The sequence below is a fragment of the Melospiza melodia genome, chromosome 8 (assembly GCF_035770615.1).
Source record: "Melospiza melodia melodia isolate bMelMel2 chromosome 8, bMelMel2.pri, whole genome shotgun sequence".
In the NCBI taxonomy this organism is placed as follows: domain Eukaryota; kingdom Metazoa; phylum Chordata; class Aves; order Passeriformes; family Passerellidae; genus Melospiza; species Melospiza melodia.
In genome coordinates, this window is record NC_086201.1 from 39,714,508 (window position 1) to 39,730,332 (window position 15,825).

General features: G+C 45.7%; 1 long non-coding RNA gene across 3 annotated transcripts; it reads right to left on the reverse strand.

Moving 5' to 3' along the window:
* Positions 1-811: 811 nt before the first annotated feature.
* LOC134421590 (uncharacterized) lies at positions 812-15,608 on the reverse strand. 3 transcript variants are annotated; one of them, XR_010028620.1, is made up of 6 exons: positions 15,420-15,608; positions 15,056-15,150; positions 14,344-14,388; positions 11,321-11,486; positions 8,763-8,944; positions 812-1,121 (listed from the first exon to the last, which is right to left on the reverse strand). It is a non-coding gene; the product is annotated as an uncharacterized LOC134421590 (long non-coding RNA). The 3 variants fall into 3 exon arrangements; XR_010028621.1 differs by lacking the exon at positions 812-1,121 and adding an exon at positions 5,859-6,599; XR_010028619.1 differs by lacking the exons at positions 812-1,121; positions 8,763-8,944; positions 11,321-11,486 and having other exon boundaries at positions 13,039-14,388.
* Positions 15,609-15,825: the final 217 nt, after the last annotated feature.

Genomic DNA, 15,825 nt, shown 5'->3' on the forward strand with positions numbered 1-15,825 from the left:
AACAGAGCCATGCACATATGTGCCCTCGCCCTGCACGATCCACTCACAACTTCTGCTCAGCACTGGCAGCTGTTTGGAGGAGGGTGGGCCCTGGCCCAGCTGAAAAAGTCCAGATGATTTTTTGATTTCACCCGATTTTGCAGAAGCATGACATCCTGAATATGCCATTAAAGAAACTGAGAATTTTTCATTCTGTTAAGTTGTACTTTTTGTTTCTCAAGTGATGGGCCAAAGGCAGGACAGAAGGAGGTGTTTCACCAACGAAGCAGAGGCCGATTGGCAGCCCCTGCTGCAGGAAGGAAGGCCAAGCCAAACACAGGCATGGGCACGGGCACAGGCTCAGAAGGTAATTGCTGTGCCGGGCTCAGCAGGGCTCAGCCCTTGGCAGGGCTGCGTGGCTGCAGCTCTTCCACTAGGGCCTGCCCTTGCACAGCCCAGCAGCAGCCAAAGCTGGAGGTGCCTTTGGAGCTTGTTCACAGCCCCGGGGAAGGGGGACTCATGCACCAACGTCCCTCCCGCTGCAGCTGCTCCAGAGCTGGCCCTGAGTGCCCAGAGGCCCAAGGCACAGGAGCAGCCCCGAGCGGGAGCCCTGCCGCGAGCCCAGGGCCAGAGCCAGCCTTGGCTCCCAACTGGGCAGGGGCTGCACTGGGTCCTGACAGGGCCTGACTCTGTGCCCTGGGGCTGGGGGAGCTGTCACGGGGCAGAGAGGGCCAGGGCTGGCAGTGGCTGCTCAGGGATGGCTTTGGCCCGTGTCCCTCCAAGCAGCAACTGCCCAAGAAGCTGCGCTGCCCCCGGGCTCTCCTCCCGGCCTGCTGGGCTTTGTTGGGTGGCACAGCCTGTGCCAAGGGGCGGCAAGGTGCCTGCAGGCCCCAGCTCTGGGGGAAACGGAGAACGTCCTGCCCGCATCCACCGTGCTGCCAGCTCAGCCGTGCAGCACAGCATGGGCTGATGCTCCCCATTGCTCCCACAGGTGCCGATGGAACCACAGCACATGTTCCTGATGCCCAGAAGGGCCTTGGAAAGGGTTTCTGTGAGGGAACAGGCTTCTGGTTAGGGTTACTGGCAGGCCTGCTTCTCTTGGAGCTGATCTTCATCTTGTGCTGTGTCTGAATAGGGACTTGCTGGAAGAGAAAAGGGTGAGTGTTTAGTTCACCTTTCTCTCAAACAGCTTCTTTTGAAAGTCTACTGTACATAGCAAACATTGCCAGGGAGGCTGCAGTGTAGGGGTGGCCAGTCCTTGATTGTCCAAAGAACTCTGCTGAGGGTTCTGCTGCTGCCCAGAGCTTTCATTGGCCTCCTAATTGCTGGGCCTTTTCCTGGGGGGCCCGCTGGGGCTGCAGCCAGTGCTGGCTCCCACTGAGGCTGCCTGGCCAAGAGCAGCCCCAAGGGCACAGGGCAGAGGCAAAGCACGGTGGGGAGGAGAAAGAGCAGGGACGAGATTGCCCTTGAAAGGCAGAGGCGCTCTGGGGCCCGCTCCTGGCCAGGGAGCCTGCCCAGAGCCGTGCCCTGCTGGCCGGGGCCTTGAGGGACAGCTGGGCAGCTGGGCCAAGCTGTGCCTGCACCTCCAGCCATGCTGGGGAGCCTTGCCAGCTCTGGGCCCGGCTGTGCAGGAGGCTCCCTGTGTGCCACTGGCAGCTGGGGCCTCAGCCACCTCCTCTTTCCACAGTTCCACCTCTGGAGAAGAGTTGTAAGACAGTGGCTGCACCTCACACCCAAACAGCAGGAGCAGCTCCTCCAGCAGTTAGAAGGGCCTGCGCAGCCCTGTCAAGAGTTCTGAGAAGAAGACTGCAGAACAGCCATCGACAAGGAAATCTCCTATTCTCCTGGAGATCCCACTGACACCTCCTCTCTCCATGTATATCCCCAAGCTACTTCCATCTCTTTTTTAATCCTCTTCTGTCCCGTCCTGACTTCTTCTATAGACCCCAGGAGCAGCCCAGCACCGTACAGCCCCTTCTGAGACTAACATGTTGTTTCCTCTGCCCCTGAACCCCCTGGTCCTGCCCTCTAAAAAACACTGAAGTTATCCCCGCTCACTGCCAGTCTGGGTGATGGCCCTTTCTTTAGTTGCACTACAGGGAAGGTGCCGTCACCCCAGTGTTTGGGTGGCAGCAGCAGCAAAGCCCAGCCGGCAGCAGCACTGGCTGAGCTCCATGGCCAGAAGCAGCCGTGGATGCCCACGGTGTGGGCAGGCAGGAGCCAGGCAGGGGCTGCAGTGACCAGCGGCGGGGTCCCGAGGGCTGGGGGAGCCCAGGGGGCAGGCAGCAGCATGGGGCCCCCAAGAAAAAGAAACCCCATTTGCTTAGTTTTTCAGTTTTAGAAATTAGAAATTAGTAGAAATATTTCAAAATATATTTTCTGTAGAGAGACATTCCCAAATATATCTTCCCAATTACTATAGTGTTGAAAGATTTTTGTAAGTAGTTTTAGAATTGAGAGAACAAGTGACCACATTTTGTCTTCACTTTTCATTCTTAGAAATATTTAGAAATATCTTTTGTAGAGAGAAATCCCCAAATGTTTTGTTTATGTTTCCACAACACATCTCTATTTTTGAAACTAGTTTTAGAGATCTGGAAAATATTTCCCCCTTTTACAATAAAAAATAAAATTGCATTTCAGTGGTAATCTTTATTCTAGGAAGAAGTAAGACCCCTTCAGCCAGCCAGCCTGCTGCAGAGGCTCTTTTCCCGCAGCAGCTTTGTACCTAGTCACAACCAACATACATAAAACCCTTTCCCAGATATTTCCTGGGATTTTTGACAAGCTCATATCTTAGTCTTCTCAGACAAACTTTGAGCACAGAGGGAATCCTATCAAGTTACCATCTTTGTTTGCTTCTGGTGGAACTCCCTCAGTTCTAGAGCAGGGCCTTCTCTCAGCTTCCTGCTGCCTCCGGGCTCTGCTCCCGGCCTGCTGGGCTTGGTTGGGTGGCACAGCCTGTGACGTTGCTCCCACATGTGACTGAGGGCACTGCTTAAGCAGAACCTATCCATCCTCTGCAAAAACATTCATCACTGAAAGACACCATTTTCTGAAATAATTTGGGGAAAAGCTTGGTCATGAAGCTTCTCCACCAAAGGTGGGGCTTTCCAGGTGATATCAGCACACCTTTCAGGGTGGGCAGGTGCCTTACTGCACAGAGAACTGTCTCCCAACCCACTGGGCCTGAGGGGCATTTACTCTACCACAATGCCAAGATTTCGGCTGCAGCAGGAGGAGGAGCTGTGCTGAGTGAGAAGCTGAATCAGAAGCTTCAGAGTGCTCAGAAAGTCCTCAAAAATAAGTACCTGTCAGTGGGGATGTGGATCATTCCTCTTGGGTTCAGGTGCAAACAGGGCATTTTGAGTAACATTTGCAGCCTGCACTGGCTCTCTCAGGCCTTACACAGCCCGAGGCAGCAAAGGAAGACTTGGAAAAAAGCATTAATTCCATAAAAGTGGTGTTGGGAAAGCAGGAGATAGCAAAGCACTGCTGAAGTCACACAGTGGATATGATGTAAAATTATTGTTTTATTGATATACTGCAACATATTTTTCGAATGGTAGGAGGAGAAAGAAATAATGATCAGTTATCTCATTATTAATGTTAATTTTCTCTTCCAGTATTGCCCGCGGGTTGAGTTATTTATTAAGCATGACAGTTGGGCTTTAATGTATCAGCTGTAGATTCCAGTCACAGCAGTCTAGTTTAATAATTGCATTTCTTTCTCCCTCATTTTGACTAATAGCATACTTATAGCAATTATCAAAATTCATCATAGCACAAAAATAAACCATTTGAAACCTCACCAAAAATGGCAGCACAAGAGAGCTCTGCTTAGCATTTAGTGGAGAATTCAGAACAGTTTCTTGGAAAACAAGGAACAGCTTCTCTGATCATTCAACAGCCACAATGTGAACATGGACACTCAGTGAAAGCCAAGAGTGCTTCAGGTGAGCCAAGGCAGTGTTGAATAGGCTGCTGTCACTAAAAATGCGCATTCAGACTTCACGGGAAATTCCCTCTGAAAATGCACATTCCTATGTGGTTCTTTAGCTATACGTAGTTCAGCCAAGCCATGGCAGTTTACCAGCACTGGCAGAAAGTTGTTTTAACACTGCATCATCAAACTGTTCTGGAGACTTCACAGACTGCCTTGGAATGGCTGTAGATGCCAAGTGGACACAGCTTCTGCTGTGAGGAACTTAAAATCCTCCTTACTGCTCTTCCAGACTCTTTAAAGACAAGGTTTAACTTCCAGCATGAGCACAGCTCTGCATAAGCTCATTGACCCCAAAACCTATAGGCATCAAGGCAGCCAGCAGAAATCCTGCAGATTCCCACCATGCCAAAGAGAAATGGGGCTTATTCAAGGACTGACAAATAGGCAAGACTTTGAGGGGTGAGAGTGGAATGAAAACAGAAAACTTGAGAAAAGCCTGGTATTTATAGTTTTGGGAGAAAGGGCAGCAGGACTGTAAGGTGCGTGCTCACCATCTCCTCCTCCAGGTGCACACAGGGACGGAGCAGCCCCAGTGAGTGGTTTCAGGCATTGAAACCACTGTAGACTTGGAATCGATTCACAAGTGAAAATAAAGACAGAACAATCACAGAATCCCAGACTGGTTTGGGCTGGAGGGACCTCAAAGCCCACCCAGTGCCACCCCTGCCATGGCAGGGACACCTCCCACCGTCCCAGGCTGCTCCAAGCCCCAATATCCAGCCTGGCCTTGGGCACTGCCAGGGATCCAGGGGCAGCCACAGCTGCTCTGGGCACCCTGTGCCAGGGCCTGCCCACCCTCACAGGGAGGAATTTCTTCTCAACCTCTGACCAAGTACCTGGTTACACAGACACCAGGAACTGTCTCGCTCTGCAGCAGGCTGCAGTCAATGTCTGCTGAAATACGACGCACAGAATCCACCACAGGTTCCGCCTGCACGCATTGCCTGCACTCCTCTCAGGACACAGCTCTCACAACCAGTCCCAGAGTGCTCCTGCTGCCCAGGAGGAGATGGGAAAGGGCTGTGCCCTGGCTACAGCCTTGGCAAGAGCTCAGCAAGAGCCATCGGTGTCACCGCAGCCCGAGAGACAGATCAGCGAGAGAATTTCTATTTGCCCTTTGAAGCTGAGAAGGGACCAGTTTGTGTCTGAACAGCATTCCTTCACGCCTCCCCATATTATCTAAAAGTAGGAGACTTAGCAATTAAGCAACCCTCAGATGAATAATTGAGGAAAACTAAAGACTGGAAAGATACCAAAGGCTTCCCTCACAGGACTGCAGAGTGATGCATTGCTTTGCAACTGCAGATAAGCCAGGCCACAACCAACCTCAGCCTCTGGCCACTATTTAAGAGCCAGGAGGAAAAGACTGGAAGCAAGAAAACTTACCAGCTTACTACAAGTTTTGCCCTGAAACTCCATTGGCACAGGAGCCCCAGGCTTTCCTGCATGATGCTTCGTGACTCCACGATGCTGTTACAGCCACGCTCAGCTGCTGCACAGCCCACACATCGTTCACTTGAGCAGCCTGAGCCTGGGAACACCAGAGAGTATTATCAGAGCACAGGGAATGCTGCTCTAATTGTTCTTTTGCAATGTCATGTGGATAAATGATCATCCGGTGATAGAAACATGGTGTATGTACAGCTAATCTACTTAGATTTTGTTGTAAATTAATCATATTGAATATTAAGACTATGCCCTATTCTCACGTTAAAATGACTCCTCAGTATTTTCATCTGATCTTACCAGAAATGATGAAGCTGTACTTTGCTGTCCACCACTCCCATTCTTACCTCTTGCAGTGCCAGGAAAGTGATAAATAGATGAATTGCCAGCTCCCTGCAGCAGAGAGCTGATCTTCTGGGCCCTGTGACACACAGACGAGGGAGTCAAACCACAGAGGTCTTTGGAGGCTAAAATCCTGTGTCTCTGTGGTGCTCACAGCAGCTGGTCCCAGGCAAGAGGTGAGCAGCTGCACAGGTGAGCCGAGGGCTGTGGGGCGTTTGAAATCCCACATATTTTGTTCATGTGTCAAATCTGGGCTCTGTTTCCTGTGCTCACCCCATAAACTCCATAGGTGAACTCACTAAAAATGGCATCACAGAGATCCCTGCGGATCAGCTAAGTGCAGATATCAGGTCAAAGACTGGACTCACTTGCCTTGGAGATTCTTTCCAGCTTTTGTGATGCCTGACTCTATAAACTGAAGCTGGTGTTTTGCTCATTCTGCATTCTTGTCATGGCTTCTGAATCAATCCCTTCAGAACATCAGCTGAACAAGTATTGCTCTCCAGGCAGCTTCTGACACAGTAGAGGGATGGGCAATAGAAACCACACAATGTTTTTTACAAAGGTGTATTTGTTCTTTTCTAGGACAATTTTGGAATCAAGTGCTGTAGCACAAACATGTTTTCTCAGGTTTACAATAGCCTCTCACCTTTACCGGTTCTGCAAAGCCAATTGGGTGTTGAATACCACTCAGGCATGAATTAGTGGCCAATTGGCCAAAACTTCTCTTTCTTGTCTCCAGCCCAGCTTTAGCCATGACTCCGCACACTCAGAAATCACAGGGCAATGGAAGATTTGTCCTCTTAACAGCAGTAATGCAAGATGACTGCAGATGAAATTTTACATTCTAATTAATACTTGGTCCCCAGTGATGCTCCTGGGTATCCTGGCTGTTCAGAGGTGTCCCAGCTCCCCCAAACACAACTGCACCAGCCAGGACATCTCATTTCATGGCCCGTGGCAGCAGAAACACACTGCTACAAGGCTCTGAGATCAGTGGGCCGCACTACAGAGCAGATAATCTCCAGCAGGGGTTGGAGGAAGAGTTCTGCTTTGAGCTCACCTGAAGATGATCAATAGCTGCACCACCAAATTTGTTTTGTTGTTGCCCATCAGAACTAAGGAGAAGAATTTCTCAGGAGCTCCTGCCAACCATTGCCATGAGCTATTTGAACTCATGTCCTTGTCCCTTTCCCAGGTCTGCTGTGTGAGGAGCCACCTCCACAGTGCTGCCAGACACCCTGGGGCCACTAGCCCCTCGCTGGAAGGGTTCCAGCCAGGTACTGCCAGCTCTGCGCGTGCTGGGGATGTCACCTCCTGCACACACACCTCGTAAACGCCCCATAAACCCCCGGCACTGGAGTGGTGCGTGTGCATTACTATCAAGGTATGTCACTGCTTCCATAATAAAATTATTTCAGTGGGTTGTAAGTCAGCTCTAAAACTCTCTTTGGGCTAAAACTTGGCATGTCCACATATGCAAACACACTCACACAGCCTGATTTCTGGGAAGGGAGAGACTGTGCATTACTCCTGAATTCTGCACAGGGGCAGAGGGTATTCTCACGGGGAGAAGCTGCAGAGCACCCGCGAGGCCAGTGGGGGAAGGCAGAGACTGCTAGAAATGGGACGGCCACAAACCCACCCATCACTGCCATTCCAGCCTCCTTTCCATCGCCCCGCTCCGGGAAAAGGGGGACGGCATCTTGTCTGCTCTTGGGGACGGTGAGCGGAGGGTCACATGTTTTCCCAGCTCTGTCTGAAACTCGGAGGGTACAGGGACACTTCAGAGTCCCCCTGCATAGGCTGCTTCAAAGAAGGAGTCCTTGGAAGCTCACCGGCACTAAACCCATCCTTTAAACAAGCTTTGCTTTGCAAGAGTTTGGATGCTCCTTGACTGTTACTGCAAACTGCAGAGGGAAAACATGTTTGCAGTGCCAGGACTGTCCCGGGATATTGTGTTGTTTCTGTAGAAGTTGGACTTTCTGTTCCCCCTATCATGTAATGGTTCTGCGCTGGTTATCCTCTCCTTCCCTTGTGCTGCCGGTTATCCCAACTCCTTCCCAGTTGCCTTGGACACTAGTGTATCCTTTCTCAAATCCCTCCCCAGTGCCCTGTCCGTCACTCGGCGCTCGCACCCATCTCTCTAGAAACTTCCAGCCAGAGCGTTGAGTGATTGGTTCAGGGACCAGGGCCCCACCTTCAAGTTATCCCCATTGGGCTTCTCCCTAAGTCAATCTTTTGTATCCCGCTCCCCTCTAAAACTCTATTCGCCCTAGGGTCGACTCCTCCCCTGTCTCCCTCCCTCCTTAGAAGCTGTTGCGAGCGTCTCTCTCTTTCCCTGTCCAGCTGTCGATTCCCCTGGGACCCAGTGAACCTGGATTCCCCACAGCTGGAGAGCGCTCTCTTTTTTTCTGCTGGCTGCAGCCATAAGCCGTGCCACGTCCCACCGCAAGGTGTGGCTGCTGTCACAGCACAGGGCATTTGCTTTATGCGCTGTCCCCAGCCACGGGGATCGGGACAGTGCTGCCCTGCTGCGAGTGGTGCTGGATAGCTGGCCGGGCTGTCCGAGAAGGACAGTCCTTGCCCAGCTTGACCGCTTCACTGGGACATGGCTGCTGTTAAAGAGTGTAAATCCCACTGCTCACAGAGGTCCCTCCTGCAGGGCCCTGCGAGCTTGGCACTATCACAGCAAGAAGAAATCTGCCGCTGGAAGCTGCATCCAACAGTGCCTGCACAGTTAGTGGGAAGAGGGGTGGGATTTTTAAGAAGCATAAAGAAAAGGAGAGCATAGAGGAAAAGGGAGCCTCCTGCTGTCTCTTGAAATCTCCCCCAGCCTGAACAAGCTCTCTTTGGGGCTAGAGACTCCCAGAAGCAGAATGGGACAGTGCCTGCTGTAAACACAGCATCCTTGTGATGTCTGCAGCTGCAGGTGTTTGTACACTTGACCTTGTGTGATAAACAGTAAGGACATTTCCTTCATACTTACTTTGCAAGTCTTCTAGGAAACACACCAAACTCCAGGCGGTCATTTGCTGTGATGTTTTGTTCCCTGAATAACACAAAACTCCACCTTTATGTCAGTGTTGCTCTGGTTTGCTGGGTCAAAATCCACGTCTGGCCTGAGGGAGATGAGTCATTTGCCTGGGTGCTTCCACTCCTGCTGCAGCCCTGAGATGGTCCACATATAGAAAGAAGAGATATAGGTGTAGGGGCCTGAGTTAACTTATGTATTGTAAATATATGTATGGCAGTGAAAGATCTTTGTATTGTATTAGTGACCCTGCCCTGATTCTAGTTATTGTAAATGGGCTGCAGCTGTGATGTCCTTGATTGGGCAGCAGCTGTAGCCCATGGAGGTAACTGAGATAAAAGGGGGCGGGGTGGTCAGGGAGAGCTGGGGAGAGGAGCCCTGACTGAGAAGCAACAACACCACTGCTGTGAAGATCTGCCATGAGAAAACCACCAAGAAGGTATGAGACTCAGGAAATATAATTATGCAACAACATGAATACAACATCTGGTGACCCCGACGTGATAAAGATCTGCAGCCACAACGAACATCGAATGAAGGTATGGAATCCCCCGGACAGCCGAGAGCTGTGGCAGCCAGAGAGCTGGGACAGAAGATAGGACAGCTGAGAGCTGTGGCAGCCTGAGAGCTGGGACAGAAGATAGGACAGCTGAGAGCTGTGGCAGCCTGAGAGCTGGGACAGAAGATAGGACAGCTGAGAGCTGTGGCAGCCTGAGAGCTGGGACTATAGAAGAAAAGACAGCTGAGAGCTGTGGCAGCCTGAGAGCTGGGACAGATATGTATATTGTAATTGTAAAGTTGTTAAAAGAAAAGGGGGAAATGTGGGGGCCTGAGTTAACTTATGTGTTGTAAATATATGTATGGCAGTGAAAGATCTTTGTATTGTATTAGTGACCCTGCCCTGATTCTAGTTATTGTAAATGGGCTGCAGCTGTGATGTCCTTGATTGGGCAGCAGCTGTAGCCCATGGAGGTAACTGAGATAAAAGGGGGTGGGGTGGTCAGGGAGAGCTGGGGAGAGGAGCCCTGACCGAGAAGCAACAACACCACTGCTGTGAAGATCTGCCATGAGAAAACCACCAAGAAGGTATGAGACTCAGGAAATATAATTATGCAACAACATGAATACAACATCTGGAATACATAAGTTAACTCAGGCCCCCACATATAGGGAAAGAACCATAACAACATATTATCAAGTAATCAGGTGGTAAAAAAGGGGAGTGTAATTGAAAGTAAGGGTATTCTTCTTTAATTTCATGCCACTATATTTAGTGATATTAGTGGTTTGAGCATTGCTGTACACCTTGCCAACTAGAAATTATCTGGTTCCACCATGTGGACTTGGGAGAATGTAACAGCTCCATCTTTTCAGGGAGGAGGCAGCACTAGGACCACAGTGATTGTTTCACACAGTAGACCGGAGCACACAGTTTGCTCCAGCTCGGAGCATGGGCTCATCCCAGCCTAAGAACTCCTGAAGGCTAAATGATTAGAAATAGCATTACCACAGGATCTATGATGGCTATCATGAGATAATCATCACACATCTGGATTTTTAAGACACAGAGCATAGACTGGTGCTTTCCAGTCCCTGGTGACATGACCTAATAGCAACATGTGCTTGGAGCTGTGCTAGTGCAGCACTCTGTGCTGGGGGAAGGAGGCACTGCTGGGCTGGGAGAGCACACAATTGGCAGCCCATGGCTGTGATTTACACAAAGCTGTTTGTGTCTTGTAAATAGATTTCTTTTCCTTCAGTGGTAGGGAGCCAGGAGATGCATTGGTCAGCAGCAGAACAGAGAACATCTTGGTGCAGAGCCAGGAGCAGAGGAAGGAAGGAAGGAAGGAAGGAAGGAAGGACAAGCCTTCCAGCACAGGGTACTCACATGGCTTTTGAAATGAAGAGCTGCAGCAAATGTGGAAGGGTAAATAAGGCCAGGAAATCTTTTGCTCTAGGAATGAACTCCCTGCTATTTATGATGCAGAGTTTCCAGGGATGTTGCTGTGGAGCTGGGCTCCTGCTGGGCAAATGATTCTTCCCAAACTGAGGTGGGTGCCATGTTATCATTGCCTGGCTCTACCTGTCCCTGTCTGGCTGCTCCTCAAAGCTCGGGCTTCAGCCCAGTCTTCTGCCTTCTGAGCAGCAAAATTTAAATGGTCCTTATCATTCAAATGACTTGACTTCAAATTGAAATTTTAACAACTGATTAAATCAGCTCCCTCTGATCTAATGGTGTTGGTGTCTGGGAACAGTGCAGCCAGGACTGAGATACTCAGTACAGGATGCAAAACCTGCTGGAAATGCACAACAGTATTTAGGTTGTTTATGACACTCCCCTCCCATTTCCTCATGCTGTTCCTGCACCTGTACTGGGTGGGCGAGGCTGTGCATGCCCTTTGAGCAGAGATGAACTTTTGGGGTCAGCTGCCTAATGGCCAGGAGGTGCCAAACTGTTTGGGTCACTGGCGTCCTCTGCCTGCCCTGCAGTTCATAGCCACCATTTCTCTCACCTCTTATTTCTTCTCCCTGGTACCTCTGCCACTACTTCAGCTTTTCAAACCTTTTTTTTCAGTTTCTCCTCCCCTCTGGAAGTTGCTGGATATTCTCTTCCCAAGGAAGTGATGTGGGCTCATTTTCCTTCTCCAGTCTTCACACCTGGTTTGTTCCTTCCATGTGCTGGAAGATGCATTGGTACATGGATGTGGAGAAAACATCAGAGAGTGAACCAAGTCATGTACACCAAGAGAGATTTGATTATGTCATCACTGGGTTGTTTAGAATCATGGAATCAGAGAATCCCTAAAGTTGGGAAAGACCTTCACAAAAATCAATTCCAACCATCAAGCACCATCATCACTATGTTCACCACTAAACCACATCCCAAGTCCCGCATCAACATGTCTTCTGAGCTCTTCCAGGGATGGTGATTCTACCAGTGCCCTGGGCAACCTGTTCCAATGCTTTACAACCTTTTCCAAGAAGAAATGTTCCCTAATTTCCAATCTAAACCTCTCCTGGTGCAAGTTGAGACCTTTTCCTTTTGTCCTGTCCCTGTTCCCATGGGAGCAGAGCCCCACCTGGCTCCACCCTCCTGTCAGGGACTTGTGGAGAGCCACGAGGCTCCCCCTGAGCCTCCTTTTCTCCAGGCTGAAATTAAAGTAATACAATAATAAACACTGTGGCTATTGAATTTATTTCAGTATTAATAATAACAGAAAATATATTTACATGGTATTTTTATAATTATATAAAACAGTAGATGATTTATATTTTCTCTATAAAATTATACAGATAATGATTTTAAATATTTTTTTCTTGTTTTCATAGAAACGGTTTGGGAAAAAATTGTAAAAATCAAGCAAAAATAAGCAGTAAGGTGCAAAATTACAAAGGTAGAGAATATATTAGAGAAAAGAATAGAAATAATATACCATTGTATTACACTATATTGCAATATAATCTATGATTATATGTATCATTAATATAACAATTATAAAAGTAGATATTACATTGTAATGCAGAATATAATAATATATAATTATGTAAATAAATATTATATGCATAAATTACATACTGTTATAATACAATAACAATAACAATACAATATAATACAATAACAATGGCATTCATATAATATGCAACTCTACATAATATTATATTGTAAAGTAAGAATTGTATTATATAATTATATTTGTAGTAATTTATATCTATTCTATAGTTAATAATTATATCTTAATAACTAGATAGTTATATATAATAGCAATATATAGTCTGCTATATTAATAAATGCAGTAATATATTATATGAATAGAAAATATATTACATTCTCCTAGTTCACATCTTTTGTACATCCATATAAACTTTTAAATAAGTTTATACTGAATTTTTAGAGAAATTTTTACTAAAAAATGCAAATCAAGAATAATTATAATAACAACATAATTACAGCATTATAGATCATACGTTGTATTTTTTATAATTACAGTAGAGATTATATTATATATTCAGATAGAACTGTTGTACTGTATGTATATTATTAATATATCCTCAACACATAAAAATATAGGTAAGTAATAATAAGCAATTACTGTCCTATTGATCAATATGATGCTATTCAATTACACTATTTAATATTATTATTAGCCAAATAAAATTTTATGTATTTTGTATAAGACAAAATGCATATATAAAAATATACATTATATATATAAAGATATGTAAAGGAAGACTAAACAAAAGATACTTTAAAAGAATCAAAAATATTTTTTCATTTTTTTTAATGCTACAAACCAACAAAATAGCCATTTTTTGCCCCAAAACAGGCTTAAAAGAGTGGGTATCTTCTCCTAATTAAAAGGGAGAAAAAAAAAACCATCTTGAGATTGGCAGGGAAAAAAAAAGGAAAATTAGATGAAAATTGAATAAAACTCAGCATATACATAAAAGCCCATCATAAGGATTTTTTTTTAAATTAAAAAATAGGTAATTGGGGATGTTAGATTAAAAAAATAATTCTGGTGATTTTTTTGGAAAAAATGGAATTTGAGTGTTTTGGTGGAAAAACAGGGAATAATGAGGTTTAACTTTGAATAAAAAAAGAGGATTAAAAGGGGCTTTCTGAAATAATACATGAATAAGAGTTGTGTTTTTAAAAAAGGGGGATTATGAAGAAACATTAAGAGGGAAATGAGCAATTGGAATTTTAAAAACTATAACAGAGTAAAAGAAGTTTTTTTTCTTTAAAGTACTTGAAACCTAAAAAAGAGTTCAAGAGGGCTTTTTTTCCTCATTAAATAAATTTTTAAAATAAAATTAAACAAAAAAACCCACAAGAAAATATTAAGAGAATAAAAAGTATTTTTTTCTTTAGAACATTACCTAAAAATTGGGTTGATAAAAGGTTTTAATGACAATGAGAAAAAAGTCAGGAAAATAAGGAATAAAAGGGTTTTTTTTCCTTAAGAACTAACTTCTTTTATTTAAAAAGAGCAAATAAAAGGACTTTTGTTTCATCTAAAAACATCTTTTAAAAGTAGATATTTTTTCCCTGGAAGAAAATACAGTTCCAGCAAATAAATCTTGGGGTTTGGTCCTGGAAAAACACTAAAACTAATCATTTGAATTTTAGCTAAAAAAAAAAACCAACAAAAAAACCAAAAAAACACACACAAAAAAAACCCAAAACAAAACAAAAAAAACCCCAAACCAAAAAACTAAACCAAAATAACCAGGACAAAGTGCATTTTTTTTTCCCCATAGAAACTGAGGAAAAAGGGGATTTCTCCCCATGAAATTATAGAGGCATTCATGAAAAAAAGAAGATTCTAAAGGTTTTTGGATTAAAAAAATATTTCAAAATGGGGGCTTTTGGTTAAAAATAATAAATCTGCAGCTGAGAGGTTGTTGGAGGAATTTTCAGGCAAAAACAAGCCCAGGGGCTCAGGATTTCATTTTCTGTGCTAAAAAGCCTGGAAATATGTACAAAATCCATGAAATTTGGAGATCTTGTGTGGAAAACAGCAGTTTTACTTACCACAGAATGGAAGGAAGAGCCACAATATCCCATCTTGTGCCATCCCTAAGAAAAACAACGAAAATCACTAAAAACTGTTATTTTATGGGAAAAATCCATGTGAGTCCTGGGATGTCTCCAGAAGCCTCAAATAACCTCCAAATTACCCAAAAATGTCTTTTTTCAGCACATGGAAACCTCTTGGGGCTTATTTTGGTCCCCACTGCCTCAAAATCTACTCCAAACATTTGAAACTATAAAATTTTTGTCCAAAATTCTCCACATTTGGATCAAAATGGATTTCCTTCCCAAATTATCCCATTTTGGGTTAAAATATATTTTCCCCCCAATCTCCACCCCCCCACTTCCCCCCCCCCCCCCCCCCACCTCTATTAGTCAAAATGGCATTAAACAGGATTAAACATTCCCTTGAGGCCACATCGGAGTCTACATCTATATCACGTTCCCTCTAAAAACAAAGGAATTTTAACTAAAATCACCTAGATTCACGTCAAAATGGAGTTAAAAATGCTGATACAGCATTCCCACCAACCCCTGCCCTTGATGTCACCTCAATACCCCATTTCTACCAAATCCACAATAAAACTTCATGGAAAGGATGAATTTTCCCCCAAATCCCCCCAGTTTAAGTCAAAATGGGTAGTTTTGTGCCCAACATCCCCCAAATTCAGATCAAAATGGGGCTCAACATCCAGGAAAACCCTTCACTCACCTTGTCCCATACAAACCCTCCCAAATGCTGAATTTGGCCTCAAAAAGGTGAAGAAAAAACCCACGAATTTTTGGGCATGACGAGGACAAAAAAACCTGAAATTTGGGAGAAAGATGCACAAAAAGAGCAAACCCATGAGACTTGGGAAAAGAAGTGTTTAAAACCCAACATTTTGAAAGAAAAAGGGCTAAAATTACGAAACTTGTGGGGGAAAGGGGGCCAAAGTCATATAATTCGAGAAGGGAAAGGGTAAAAAAAATCTGAAATTTGGGCAGAAAAAATCCTCAATTTCTGCCCATCACCAAACAACAAGGAAAACCAGGAATAAACAGGGAATTAAGCCTCCCCCCTCTTCCCCACTCACCAGCCCCTTGGCAGTTCAATTCCCGGGCCCCTTCAGACACAGAATGTTTGTCCCAAAGTCACTCTTTTTATACCCAAATCAAACATACCCAAGACACAGCCAAACCATACAGATTTGGGTGGATTCAGCAGAATTTCAGGATGGGAGCCGGGGGAGGAAAGCAAGAGGGCATGACTCAAAGTTCCAGAGAATTTGGGACCTGGCAGCTGGATCTTGTCAGGGATAGGAAATGCTCGGAGTGGAACTCACAGGACATCTTGATGGATGTGACTGACAGGGATGTTGTGACACGTGTGGAACCACAGGAATGTCATAACAGGCACCCACAGCAATCATGCCAAATTCCCTGAACTCCCAGAATTGCTGTCCCCATGGTACCTTCTGGCCCCATGACATTGGGGAAAGG